Here is a 9,063-nt window from a genome sequence, read left to right as displayed (position 1 = left end):
TGGTCCACTAATCTTTGATGAAGCAGCAAAGACTATGCATTGGAGCAAAGAAAGTTTGTTCAATAAATGGTGCCGGGAAAACTGGGTTGCTCCATGCAAAAGAATGATGCTTGACCACTACCTCACACCATACACAAAAATCAATTCAGAATGGATTAAAGAACTAGACATAAGACCTGAAAACCTAAAATGCATAGAAGGAGGGCCTCCTGGTGGTGCACCAGTTGAGCGCTGGGTTGCGAAGCTGCCTGCGGCCTCTGGGGTGCCGGTTCGATCCCTGGCTGCTCCCTGGCTACTGGAGGAGGGTCCCACATGGCACACAGACCTCCCCAGCCACCCGCTGCTCCCCTCAGCAGTGTACTTCAGTCCTTCTGCCTGCTCTGCTCCCCGCTCTGGCTCTGGTGAATTCTCTCACCTTCCCGCGCTTCTGACTGTACCCAGTGCATGTATAAACAAAACAAACAAACAAACAAATAAATCATAAATAAATAAAAATACATGCCTCTTTAAAAAAAAGTACATAGAAGGAAATATAGGTGAAACACTATGTTATATGCACATCAAAGACATCTTTACAGACACATTACCCAAAGCAGTGATAGTGAAGGCAAAGATCAAAAGCTGGGACTACATCAAATTAAAGAGCTTCTGCACAGCAAAAGAGACAATAACAAAAACAAAGAGAAACCCCACCAAATGGGAGAACATTTTTGCACACAACACTAATGACAAAGGACTGATCACAAAAATCTGCAAAGAGCTGATGAGACTCAACAACAACAAAGAAAATAAGCCTGTCAAAAAATGGGCAGAAGAGCTAGAAAGAAACTTCTCTGAAGAGGAAATGCAAATGGCCAACAGGCATATGAAAAAATGTTCAACATCACTTGTAATCAGGGAAATGCAAATCAAAACTACCATGAGATACCATCTTACACCAGTGAGAATGGCACGTATTAAAAAACTAGCAACAACAAATGTTGGTGAGGATGTGGAGAAAAAGGAACTCTCCTGCACTGTTGTTGGGAGTGCAAACTGGTCCAACCACTATGGAGAGCTGTGTGGAGATTTCTGGACCTACTAAACATAGAGCTTCCATATGATCCAGCAATTCCACTCCTAGGTATTTACCCAAAGGACACAGAAACATCCATTCCAAAGAGCACCTGCACCCCTATGTTTATAGCAGCACTGTTAACAATAGCTATGTTTTGGAAACAATCCAAATGCCCAAAAATAGATGACTGGATCAAGAAGGTGGGATACATATACACCGTGGAATATTACTCAGCATTCAAAAAAGATAAACACATGCAATTTGCAGCAACATGGATGGCGCTGGAAGGGCTCATGCTCAGCGAAATAAGCCAGAAATAAAAAGAAAAATACTGGATGGTCTCACTCATAGCAGGAATCTAGAAAACTTAAATAAGGGACCAGGAAAATGAATAACTATAAGAAAGTGAAAATCAAAATCAACAAAAAACTATGAACCAGAGACACTCTATGGGGGTTGGGGGGTGGGGAGGGGAAGGATTAGGGTCAAAATAAGGGGGTTGCAATTGTATGGGGAATATAAAAATAAAATTTATTTAAAAAAATAAGTTAGCGAGCTCAGGAGATGTGTAAATGTTCTAGACAAATGAGTTCCAACTAAAGGATAGAGGTAATTATGTGTCAGGATTTCACTGTCTGACACTTATAGATTATTCTTGACTTCAAAATGTGCTGATGTTTGATTTATGCTTTCTTGCTGTTAGGAACTCTGCTAAAATCACCCTCAGATTCTAGCGAACAGGTGGTAGATTAAATTGCTACATAAGAAAGAGACTATATGTCCTTGAAATAAGAAGAAAGATCTTTAGAAGATGAAAGTGATAATTACTTTGTTTCCAAAGTGAAAGGACTGGTCTTTGGCCAGAGGGAGGCACTCCATCCACAGTAGGAGTTTTCACATTATTTCTTTCAGCTGTAGAGACCAACAATATCTTGGATGAATCACACTTGAACAGGGCTCTTGCTATGCTACTGGAAATCAGATAATTATGTAGTAAAAGAAAAAGGCCTTTGTAAATAACATGCCTGACACTCTATAATAAATGGTAAATATTTATCATTATTATTTAATCATTTCAGAAAATTCTGCTGTTGCTGTGTGATTACTAAATATATTAACTGGTATGTGACTGGCATTCTTTCCTAGCTGCTATCGCAAATGAGTTGTCCAGTGGCTCATAACTGGGACTATCACATGAAGGATAAGTTCCTGTCTGCAACTCTGCTGTACTGTGAGGTATTTCTAATCAAATGAAGACTTCTGTCTATGAACATTGTATCCAGAATTATATCTACTGTGAATTGTACCTGACTAATTGGCAGCTTCTTAAATTTCAGGTTATGTTTAAAGTGCATCTTATGAGCTTCCAGCTGGAGTTTGGGATTCAGTCACTTCATTCCCAACATCAATATATTATTAGGGAAGATATCTCTTAACCTATTTGGAAGTGTCTTGGGTCAAGCTCCTTGGAACAAAACTTGAGATATAGATACTTGTGTGACTATTTTATTGACAGAGTGAGAGAATATTTCAGGCAAATCATGTAAGAGGATGAAGGAAGCCTAATAAGGAAGGGGGAATCACTAGGAAGAGATAGTTTTAGGAGAAATCTAGCATTAGCTTGATCTCACAAGGAACTATGAGTAGAAATTGTATCATGGATTTGTTTTGCCTTGAGGTGATAGGTCAGGGTCAGTCATTGGTTACAAGCCACCCTCCTGGGAGGGGCTCATGACTCTATGGCTTCTCTGGACAAGTAGGCTCCCATTGGCTAGGGCAGGTACCCAAGGAAAGGACCAGGTCTGAGCTGCTATTGGTATTCAACATCCTATAGATCTGTTTTTTTCCAAAAGAGTCAAATAGGCTTTTATCAATGTGCTCAGAATAAACCTCTTGATAATGGAATCTAGAGATAATTGGGACCCTGTGAGCCTCGGGAGATTTATTACCATTACTTGAAGAATGTCAGTCGTTTTGAGTTGAGAGCAGTGAAGGCCCTGGAGGCTGAGGAGAAAATCTATCATTGTGTTGTCCTTCCCTTTTCCTAATCAAAGAGTTTGCCATTCTCTAAACTTTTGCTTTTTTCCTAATTGGAGAAGCAATTACTGCTACTACTTTTATGACCTGGAAGAATGAAATTTGGGGAGTCTTATCCAGGTATAGGCTTGTCAGTACTATCTAAGAATCTCATCTTTGCTTTCAGAGTAAAAGTGAGATAACCCCCCTCCTTGTCTGTCCTTTCCCTTTGCTTAAAGCTTCAAGTCCCTAAATACAGAATAAAAAATTCCAGTCTGTTCCATTATTCTTTAGAATTTATAGCCACACAAATTCTCCATACTTATGTTTTAAATTGGTTTTCCTTTTGCTAACCCATGTGATACTGTTTTTGTTACTCACCCAGCCTGAGAAGAACCCAGAGAGATGGGAAATTTCTACCAACAACTCACAGAAAACCGTGTGAGTGGGAGCTCCAGTCTAGAAAAGAGAATATGGGTAGAATATCACTGGCATCTGTCTCAGAGAACAAATGGCAGTGGTGATTCCCATCCCAGGACCATTATCCAGGAGCAGATCCAGAAGGAATGTGAGCTTCTTTAAGCCATGTCATTTGGATTACTGTGGAATGCAGTCACTGGACCTCTCAGTGATGAAAATAGAACTGCCAAGTGGTACCAACTTATCTGAGAACTAGAATTACAGAGATGTTCATCCCACGGCTTAACATTTCTGTTCCCCTTATTTAACAGTTGTTAAATATTTTTTTAGCACACTCCAGATAGAAAATAGCACATCAAAGGCATAATTCTTATTCTAGAAATGCTTACATTTTGACATTTGACACCATGAGGAATTGTCCACATACGATGATAACGATAAAATCATTATGATATGAGACTATCTCTTTCAGAAATGAAGTATCCCAGAAAAAAAACTATAGTTTGGAAGAATCATATGAAAAAGACACAGGACAATTTACTGGGTACATAATATTATATTACAAGAAAAATAAATGTGTGCTCTATTTTGTCAGAAACCGAATGATTAGCTTAGCAATCATTTTACAAGATTAGCAGATAAGCAAATAACATAAATCAGTACTTCTGAAGCATATTAATCACAGAATAAAATTCCCTGCAGATTGCAGTACTCTTTTTCTATATGATACTGAAAATGCTCTCTCAAGTCATGGATTTCATGATATGAAAGAATGGAATATAATAGTGTTCCATTATAGTGTTTCCTGTTTCCATGTTCTTGGGCAGGAAGGACTAGAACAGATTGTAAGTACAGACCTAAGATTAGGAACCTTGGTAACTGCATGCTGTCTGAGTGATGGAATTTCCTGGCAGGAGGCATTACACTGAAGAAGGAACCTGGGCAAGAGTGTTGAGGTGATTTCAGAGTCGAGGAGAAAGGGAGTTGTCTTGTGATTACTAAACAGAGAGGCAGTTCAGCAAGATGGTAGGACAGTAGAGACACTGTTCTCACCTCCTCCATGTATTAACCAAATTACAACTAAACAAAGAAGGCAACCCCTGAAAGATAAACAGGTGAGTATTCTATACATTGAAAAAATGGCAAATAGGAAAGAGTAGGAAAAACTGTATTAAACTGTGTTTAGAGTAAGATTGGGGCAGTGCAACCCGCTAGAGGAAGGGTGACTGCTATATGCAGTCCTCTGCTGTGGTTAACTAAAGAATACATATCCAAATTAGGGACTTTTAAAACTGGGCATTATACAAGAAAAGGGGGTACTGATAAACAATGTGCAGTACAGAGAAATGGAGGAGTAAGAACGAAGAGTGGTGATTACCAATTTGAGCCAGTGACTTCCAAATTAAAGCAGTTGGAATCTGAATTGGCAAGGAAAGCTAGATTGAATTACCTGTGACTATTATTTGCAACCTGTGACTGTGAGGCTATTATTTGCAACCTGTGACTGTGATTTATGAAACACCTGCCTTACCCCCACCCATGGCCAAAACAAAGACAAGAACTGAACGCTCTCACTAACTAGAATTTAAGCAGCTGGATCTTAATAGGAGCAAGTACCCAAACGTAAGGCTCTATACTCAGAAAGCAAAGAGTAATTTCCACTTCGTGGTACTATCATACTAGAGTCCCCATCCAGAACTACATTTATTGTTCAACCACAAGCTAAATGTTGAGGCTGGCACAAAACTGTTCAAAACATTGTAGCCAAGATGCTTGTCTATGGTTAGGGACCACTGTGGATCCATACCACACAACTTGGATACCTGTAGCACAATAAGAAGTTTGAAACTTTTTTTTTTTATATAATATTCTGTCCACATTTTTTTTTAAGATTTGTTTTATTTATTTATTTATACAAGCACTGTGTACAGTCAGAAGAGCGGGAGGGTGAGAGAATTCACGAGAGCCAGAGCGGGGAGCAGAGCAGGCAGAAGGACCGAAGCATACTGCTGAGGGGAGCAGCGGGCGGCAGGAGAGGTCTGCAGGCCATGTGGGACCCTCCTCCAGTGGCCTGGGAGCAGCCGGAGATCGAACCAGTGCTGCAGAGGCTGCAGGCAGCTTCGCAACCCAGCGCTCAACCACTGTGCCACCGGGGAGGCCCAGAAGTTTGACACTTTGATGCTCACAGGCGGCAAGTTTTGGTGCTCTACTGTCCCAGTTTCTTCCTACATATTGTTCCTTATCAGCATCAATATCCTGGCCATCTGAAAAGGTACAAAGGCATAGGCCTATGAAATAACAGATACCTAAAGATTCTGGGTTAAAAAAAAATTAGGATTATAATCATCCTCTTATAAGTGGGGCATAAAGACAATTTATCAAGATAAGAAAATGAAACTTATTACAGCCCATTAAAATCTAAAAGTGAAAAGATAATAGAACAAATAACAAACTGCTGGAGATAAATAAAACCCAATGAAGGTTTCAATCCAGTAGAAATGAGGAAGAGTTTAATGTAAGAGTTATAACAGTGCTTGCCAAATTGATTAAAAAAAATGGGTGATCAAAATTAGGAACACAATAAAGATTGAGAAAATATGAAACTGTTAAAAGTAGAACTGATGGATCTAAAGAATATTGTAAATGAATTTAAAACCATAAAGAGCACCTTAATTTCAGACAAAAGCAAGCAATGGATTAGTGAACTCAAAAGTACAATGTTAGAGAACACAGAAATAAAAAAAAAAAGAGAAAAAGAGAGAAAGGAATACAAAAAGGTAAAAAAAAAAAACAAAAAAAAAACCCAACCCAACAGTGTAACACATTTGTGTAACATATTTTGGGAATCTCAGAAGGAGAAGGGAAAGAGATATGAAATACATTTAAACCCTTTTTCTGATTGGAACCATGAAGAGTGCAGAGGTGAAGAAAAGAAAATTCCTTCAATGCCAGTAGCCCTTAAAAAAAAAGTGAAGAAATTTTGTGGAGCTTAAGATTCAGTGCCTATGAAAAAAAGATTACTCAAAAAATGCTTCAAAAGACAAGGAAGAAGCTATCTATGAAAGAACTAAGTATTATCACAAGGAATATAGGCAGATGAACAGAACTGGAATTCAATTGGCTAGGAAGGCAAGAAAAGCTGGCAACTGCTGCATACCTGTGGGGGGAAATTTGACATTTATCACCAAAATTAAAGGTATCAATGCTGTGAGCCCAAAAGTCTGAGAAGTATTGCAGCTTCTTTACCTTTGCCAGATCTTCAATGGCTCATTTGTTAAGCTCAATGAGGCTTCAGCTGACATGCAGAAGTTTGCTAGTTTCTGCATTATTGCACGGGAGTACTAAAGCCTAAGTCAGTAAGTGAATTGATCTACAAGCATAGTCATGGCAAAAGCAACAAGAAGAAAAGTGCTCTAATAGATAACACATTGATTGCTCAACCCCTTGGTGAGTACAGCAGCATGTGCTTGTGGGATCTGACTCATGAGATCTATAATTCAGAGTCAAACTACTTCCTCTGGCCCTTCAAAGTATCTTTTCTGTGAGGTGAAATGAAAACCCCTCATTTTGTAAGAAGTGAAGAGGGAAGACCTGATCAACATGTTTATTAGAAGGATGAACTACAGTGTCTACCATGATTGTTTTTATATTCAGATAAGCTAATAAACAGTGACTGCTTACAAATTTTAAAAAGTGTATTATAGAAATAGTTGCTGAGAGTCATCTCCCTCTGGGAAATGAAGCAGACATCCTAATCTAAGAGGCCCAAAGAGGTCCAAACAAAATAATACCACACAAATACACTCTAAGACACTGAAAGGCAATGACAAGGAAAGAATATTAAAAGCATTGTGTGAAAGAACAATAATCTAATGAAGAAGCAACTATTAGACTGTCTGTGGAGTCAAAACCTTACAGGCAACATGTAAATGGCAGAAGATATTTAAACTGATCAAAGAAAAACATTTCCAACCTAGAATATTTTATTCTGAAAGAGTATCATTCAAGAAAGAAGGGTAAGGAGTTTCACTGAGAAACAAAACATTAAAGAATTTATCTACCAAGAAAGACATGAAAGAAGTACTAAAGAGACCATTACAAAACAACAAAACAAATGTAGAGATAGCAGACAGTTAAATTACAATGTGAAGAAGAAAAAGAAATTAAGAAAATAATTCTATTCACAATCACTTAAAAAATAATCAAATATATAGGAATTACCCTAACCTAAATGGAGGAGGGCTGATACAATGAAAACTATAAAATGAGACTAATGGATATAATTTTGACATAAGGAAATAAATCCATGACTTCCATGCTCATGGCTGGGGAGGATCAATATAGTCAAAATGATTATCCTACAAAAAAATATTTAAATTCAACTAACCTCCAATAAAATACCAACAATATTATTCAAAAAAATTAAACAAGAAAAATTAAAATTTATATGAAACTATTAAAGGCTTGAGAATCTTAAACAATCCTGATGAAAACAAAGACAAATGGAGGCATGATGCAACCTGACTTTAAATTATACTGTAAAGCAACAGTAAATAAAACAATACGGTATTGGCATAAAAATAGACACATGGATCAATGGACTACAATCAACGATCCAGAAATAGATCCATTTACAAATCCGGATACATACCCAATCCATGATAAAGCAGCCACAACTATACAATAGGAAAAGGAGAGTATCTTCAACAAATGGTGCTGGAAAATTGGACAGTAACATATAAAAAAGTGAAGTTGGATTACTCTCTAACTTCATACATAATACGATACAGTAAATTTAAAATTGATTAAAGACAAATATAAGACCTGCAGTTGTAAACTATATAGAAATAAACATTGGAGATAAGTTTCATGACATCATTGATAAAAGATGATTTTGAACAAAAGACCCCTATGGCAAAGAAAATAAAGGCAGAATTAAACTCTTGGAATTACCTCAAATTAAAAAACTTCTATACAAAGAAAGAAACTAAAAATAGATTTAAAATACATCCTACAAAGTAGGAGAAATTACTCACAAACTACAAACCAACAAAGATTTAATATTCCAGATATACCAAAAAATTATTCCATTTAAAAACAACCCAAATAGTAAATAGACAGCAGATCTGAACAGACAATTCACCAAATGTGATATATCCAGAAGTCCAGTGGATATATGAGAAAATATTCATCATTGCTGTTACTAAGAGAGATGCAGGTCAAGACCATAATGAGATATCATATCATACACATGAGAATAGCACATATTAAAAAGACCTTTAACAACAAGTGCTGGAGAGAATATGGAGAAAGAGGATCCTATTATACTGTTGATGGGAATGTAAACTGGTGCAAAGGAATCTGGATTTGTCTTTAAAAACTAAAAATAGGGGCCTCCTTCGTGGCACAGGGGTTAAGTCTCAGCACTATCAAGCTATCACCAGCCACTGCAACATGAATTCAATCCTTGGCCAGGCAGCTGACCTACATGGCATGGAAGACCTCTCCTGTTTTCCTCACTGCTCCCCTCAGCAGTGGTCAGAAATGATGAATCCTTAAACAAGGACATG

The 9,063-nt window shown here is 37.6% G+C and overlaps 1 pseudogene; it reads left to right on the top strand.

Annotated features, from left to right (window-relative positions):
- Window positions 1-3,478: 3,478 nt before the first annotated feature.
- LOC119260374 (60S ribosomal protein L7-like) lies at window positions 3,479-7,038 on the top strand (annotated as a pseudogene).
- The last annotated feature ends 2,025 nt before the right edge of the window (window positions 7,039-9,063 follow it).

This window comes from Talpa occidentalis, unplaced genomic scaffold, assembly GCF_014898055.3.
Source record: "Talpa occidentalis isolate TD23 unplaced genomic scaffold, MPIMG_talOcc4v2.1 talOcc4.6, whole genome shotgun sequence".
Taxonomy (NCBI): Eukaryota; Metazoa; Chordata; class Mammalia; order Eulipotyphla; family Talpidae; genus Talpa; species Talpa occidentalis.
The sequence above is the reverse complement of the archived record's forward strand: the minus strand, read 5'-3'. Positions and strand labels throughout refer to the sequence as shown.